Here is a 6,234-nt window from a genome sequence, read left to right as displayed (position 1 = left end):
TGTACTGTTTTATGATACCATATAAATACTTTATTATAAGTACAATTTCGTTTTTAACAAAATTTATAACGTAATGTCCGGATAAAAATCAATCATAACTACGTACTTAAGTTTTAAGAAAAAGTTATAAACTTATAATATTAAAGAAGTATCGAATTAATCGACAATAAATGTTCTAAAAAGGAGAATTATTAAAAAACGGTATATGAAATATATGGTTTTAAAAATGAAAAATAATTAAAAATATGTTATTAAAAATAAAAAATAATAAAAAGCTATATATTATTATAAAATTAAAATTACTATTTATCATCCTTCACTAACAATATATATATATATATAATATATAATTTAGGGGGTGTTTTTTTTTGGGTTATTGGATTTTATCACCCTTAACTATTGGTCATTCGCCGCTGTCACCCCCAACTATCACTTTGACGTCCGCCACCCCCCAACTTAACACTTAGTGTGTTCTGTCATCAGTGGACCATCAATAAGCAGCAGTTTATCATATGCTCTCCCCTTGACAGTGGTTATCTAACAGCTGATGGATCTTAAAGTGTTGCTCAACTACAACAACTGACAAAACAAACCCTGATGATTACTTAACAACTGCTGAAGACAAACTCTGCTGCTCTATCTACTGCTGTTTCCTAAGTACTGCTGAAGACTCAAGCACTGCCCTCCCAAAGACTGATCACCTTTGAAGAAAGCACTGAAGACTCAACATCTGTACTAAGGCTACAACAGTGGAACGTGAAGCAGTAGTTTTCCTTAGCTTTACATTTTATTACTTATCAGATGTTGCATGTCAGTAGTTTGTATAGAACAGTATTTGTAGTTTGTTAGGTCGTTAGATGTCACTATCATGGTGACGTCAGCTGAGGTAGATCAGTAGTTTGGTTTGCCTATAAATATGACAGTATTCTGCACTGTCATACATGATCGTTTTGAGTGAGTTCTTCTCCTCAATTCATCCTTTCATCTTGTGCAACCAACTTTGGTGTATCAGGCTGAGGGGGAGTTTAGATTGTAAGCTTGCTGTAATCATTTGCTTTCTATTGTAAATCTTTTGACTCAATGAAATAGCAATTGTTTATCAATCTATATTTTCCTATGATTATGTTTACAAAGTTTGCTACTCATTTCCGCTGCACTTATTCGTTTTATGCAAACAAACACAATCATGATGGCCCCTAGATCCCAACAATTGGTATCAGAGCTTGGACAGTCAAATTTGATCTAACAATCAATTTGACATAACAGTTCAGCTCAGAAGTTATTGATACTAAAGGTTGGTTGCATTCAGTTGAAAAAACAGCGTAACGAGTAAATCATAGTCAAAGTGGTTATTTAGAAACTCTGTAAATCAACCAAGATGTCATATGACACACAAATCTCTCACAACAAGTGTTTTCATGCATATGTCACTCATAGTTTTCAGATCCGTAAAATATCTGATAAATTGTGGGATTGTTCGATGTTTTCAAAATTGATTGCAATTGTTGTTTCGATATTTGTGATGTTTTCAATAAACACTAAAGTATGTACCTATGTTCAGCAAAACTTGTGTTCATCCGAAACACTAGAATACTGCTGACATAGAAAAGGGGGAAATAAAACTTTGGGCAAAATCTCTCATGTGCTCAAAGGCAAGATGAGTATCCTTCAAAAGGACCAAATCAACTTTGTCCAAAACACATTGAGAAAATAAGGTGTCAAAACTGTCCTAATCATAGGTAAATGTGAGATCTAAGCATGATCAAATAATGGTCAGATCTCTCAAAACATTGCTTCAAAGTGATTATGGACAAAGTATGTTCGAAATATGATCTCCTAGTGAGCATTTCTGAACATATGAATAAAAAGGGTAAAAAGGGAAAAGAAAAATGAACAAATCTCAAAGTGTAGCTATCTCAAAAAAACTTTTGAAATCAAAAGCAAAAGAGTATAAGCATAAAACACTTTTGGGATTTAAAAGTTAGATCATCAGTGGTCATCATCACGCAACTGTGTGCATTCATCAATGCAGAAATTGTTCTGGTAAAAATGGCATCTCCAGTGATTATGCTTAAAAGAAATTTTCAATCAATTGACAAGTAAATGACCCCAAAACAATGGTCAAAATAACTTGAGATAATATGATCATGGATTTACTGGAAAATTGTCGGATCCTTTTGATCATTTTCAAAACTTCCTTTAATTTTTCTTAAGGTGTTTTTCTCTAAATAAAGCCAGATATATTTCATTTTTATAAGATATATTGTGTACTTTTACTCATTTTTTGATAGTAAAAGTTCATCTCTGGTCAGGATGTAATTTCCTTATTTTTGTGTGAAATTACTATCCTTAAATCTGGTCAAAAGGAAATGACACACATATCAAGGTCATGTTAAGCTCAAGTTTGATTTTCACAGATCATAAATTGATTGCAAATTGATTTAGACTACTGAGATACTCATGATCTAGTTCATGTAATTAGACACAAAATGAGCAGCTCATGTAGAAATGTCTTCATCATCTGGAATGCTAAACCACTGTCTAGAAAATAGACAGATGGCAAAACCTTGAACAAAGTTTCTGAAGATAACTGCTGACAATTTAATCTTGATATTACACATCTAAAATGTATTTTGTTAAGAATAGCATTTCTGGTACTCAACAGATGATAGACAAGAGATTGTGCTTATACAAGAACAAATCATTTTCTACATCTGAACAAGCAGATGCTAACATTGTTTGTCAAAAGTTGAGATACTGCTGCACTATCAGTTGTTTGAACCAATTTATCTTCTACCACTGTTGTTTCTAAAGTGCTGTTGTGCCTTAACATCTGCTCACTAAAGTCTGTCCACTGCTAAAGTGTCAACCTCTGTTCTCCAAAACACTGATGCTTAAAATCTTTGTTACATCCACTGTTTCATTTTATTACCGTTGTAACTACTGATACTTGATCCATCAGTAGTTGTCAAAACAACTGTCCTCCATTATTTACCATTCCATCAGATGTTTGACACGTGGTCAGTTTTTAGCCTTCAGATAAAAAATAAACGCTGCCACATCAGCAATCACTTTTTCCCTAAATAAAACCTTGATTAAATCCAAACAGGGTTTTACTGTCGAATTGAATTCTTAAAAATTCTCTTCTCAAAGCAGTTTTTCTTCTCATCTCTCACAAAATTCCTTCGATCGTTCGTTTCAAAAATGACAAAATCGAAGTCATCTGCAAAACCCACATCAAAATCATCGAAAACAGCCTCTCAAAAGGCAACCTCCACTGAAATTCCATTGAAAAAATCTCACAATCTCCTGGGTCTTCTCGCAAAACCAGGAACCACAGATGTTTTCGATTCCATTATTACCATCATGGCAAAGTCAAAGTACAAAACTTTGCTCACCGCCGATGCACCAATCTATTTGGCGACCCAAAGGGAGTTTTGGAAAAATGCAACCCTTGAAAAACAAGGAGACATTACAACCACCATTCACTCTTCTATAAAGGGTAAAACTGTCCAAATCACGCCACAATCCATCTCCGAAGTCTTTCAACTCGATGACCAGGCAGGTAAAACTTCCTTCACTAAAAACGAGTTGCACATTGACTTCATTGAAAGAGGGTATGAAGCCACCATGATGAAGAAACTGACCTTAGAAAAAGGTTATTTTCCTCCTGCACCCAGATTCCTATTTCATACCCTCCTACTGTGTGTTTCAAACAAAACCACTTCTTTTAATGAGATCCCTATAAAGATTCAAAATTTGGGATATGCAATTCTTCAAGAAGAAAATTATAACTATTCTCGGGAAATCTTTAAAGATTTGGTTAATAATGTTGAAACCAAATCATTCTTACTGTTTCCAAGGTTTTTAAGTTACTATTTTGAAAAGAAATTCAGTAAGGATGATTTAGCTTTAATAAACCAAGGTGAAATAACTGTAATAAACTGCCTAACATCTGAAACTTTTTCACGAATGTTAGCACCTTGCAAAACACAAGCAGGGGTACCTGAGCAGAATTTAGCAGCTACAACTGCTCCTCAGGTATCTGCTGCTGAGCCTACTGCTCTAGGTGATCAAAGTAGCAGCCCAACTGTTTTGAAACCCACACCTACAAAACCCAAAAAGCTTTACAAAAAGAAAAATCAAAAACCCCCCAAACCAATCAAAACGGCAACTCTGGAGGATGAGATACCAGAGTTAATGCCTGTGACAACACAAATGTCACAAGAAACCACTGCTGCTTCTTCCTCACAGCAGTTGGTACAAATATCTCAACCCATAACCATAACTCCTCCTGCTTCTTCACAAAAAGAACAGGTTGTACACAAAGGGCCACCACATTATGATGCTCTGGATACACTCGTTTCCATCATCCACAGCTTAATGCCCGGAGCAAATCCACTTTCTACACCCACCATCACATCCTCAATTCCACCAAAAACACAATTACTGTTGGATGCAATTGATTTGAACCAGGCATTACTCAGTCCTTCTCAATCACCTGTCAATGAGAATATACCTCAACAAATGACTGAGCCTGCTGTATCATTCTTTGCTAACCCACCAACACAACCTGAGGAGGTTACACCCATTGAGTTACAAATAACTCTTTGTGGTAATCCAAGTGAAGCAGCCACTACAACTGTTGAACCCATTGATTTACAGTTGGATAGTGGTTACATCAATAAGACTTCCTTGGAGGCAATTCCTTTTATAGCACCTCTGCCAACCACCAGTGGATTTATTTATCCTACTGGCAACATCAAAAGGTTGTCAAGTTTTGAAGGAAGAAGACCCCAGTACCAAGACAAAGGGGCATCAGTGGTTAATGTTTGGAGTAAACTCCCTACTTCAACCACTGATACAACCACTGTTAGTGGGAAATCAGATGATCCCATTAAATTGGGTGATGATTTAAAGTACCAGAAATTGACGGCTCGTGTTGAAAAACTTGATAACTCTGTTGCAGAGCTCAAAGATATGCTTCAACAGTTGTTACAGGTACAAAAGGTATAATCCACTGCTGTTCCACCTCAAGCACCTGCTCTCCAACAGGCACTTGCTATAAATGAGCTCTGGACTCTATTTCAACCTTTTCTCCATCATCAAGCACAAATAGCAGATCAGCAACATGAAAAACATGTTCAAGAGCTGAGAAATGCTATGGAGTCTAGGTTGAAAGACACTCAGGCTGATCTAAAGGCTCTCAAAACTCAGATCCTGCACAACTCTGGCACTGCTCCTCCACCAGTATTCTTCATTGATCAACTCCCCGAAGATAATGCCAAAAAGGGGGAGAAAATTCAGGAGTGGAGAAGGAAAGGAATAACAGATGGTCTCTACCTTGCACCAGAAAATTCAAATATGACCAAAAAGATTCCTTTGCCAGATGGGAGTAAGAAAATTGATGTGACCACAAATGCACTTGCAGAAGCACTTGCATGTGTGAAAAGAGATAGAGAGGCCAAAAAGAAAGCCAGGGTGGATTATCCGGATCAGGGTACTTCAGGGTCAAGAGATAATGAAAATCTTATTGATGAAAAGAAGAAGCCTACTAGAAAAGTAAGGCTACCCAAATCCATTCCGGTCAGACGTTCAAAGTCTGCTAAAAAACCACCACCTACAACAGCTGTTGTAACTTCTGTTGTATCAGCTGCTGCTGGTACTTCAGTAGTTTCAACATCTGCTCCCACCTCAACACACACCATCTCAACACACACTACATCCACTGCTTTACCACCATCACCACCAGAATCAAAATCACCTCCTGTCAAAAGACAGAAGACAGCAGTTGTTATAACTTCTGCTGTAAAAACAACAGTGGTTGGAACACCAGTTGTTTCAACAACTGTTAGTCTATCACAAACCACTGCCACTATAACCACCTTTCCATCCAAAACATCATCAGTCCCTCCTCAAATAAAGAGGAGAAGGCTAATTCCTAAAGATGATGTCACTGCACCTTCCCAAACATCTTCAAAACCTTTAGCTATTGTCAAAATACCAAAACCAGTCCCACTCTCTTCTGTTCCAATGCACAAGCCCTTACCTCCTACAGGTGTTCAATTTCCTCTTGAACTAGAAGCTGTTAGAGAAGAAATAAAATCTTTCTATACTGAGGATGACCCTGCCAAAAGGAGTTTGCCTTCAATCAAAGGATATCCCCGGCCCAAAAATATTGAAGAATATTTGAAGATAAAGGCCAAGCAAGCAGAGGATATTTCAAAAAGAAAC

The sequence above is a fragment of the Helianthus annuus genome, chromosome 6, assembly GCF_002127325.2.
Source record: "Helianthus annuus cultivar XRQ/B chromosome 6, HanXRQr2.0-SUNRISE, whole genome shotgun sequence".
In the NCBI taxonomy this organism is placed as follows: Eukaryota; Viridiplantae; Streptophyta; class Magnoliopsida; order Asterales; family Asteraceae; genus Helianthus; species Helianthus annuus.
The sequence above is the reverse complement of the archived record's forward strand: the minus strand, read 5'-3'. Positions refer to the sequence as shown.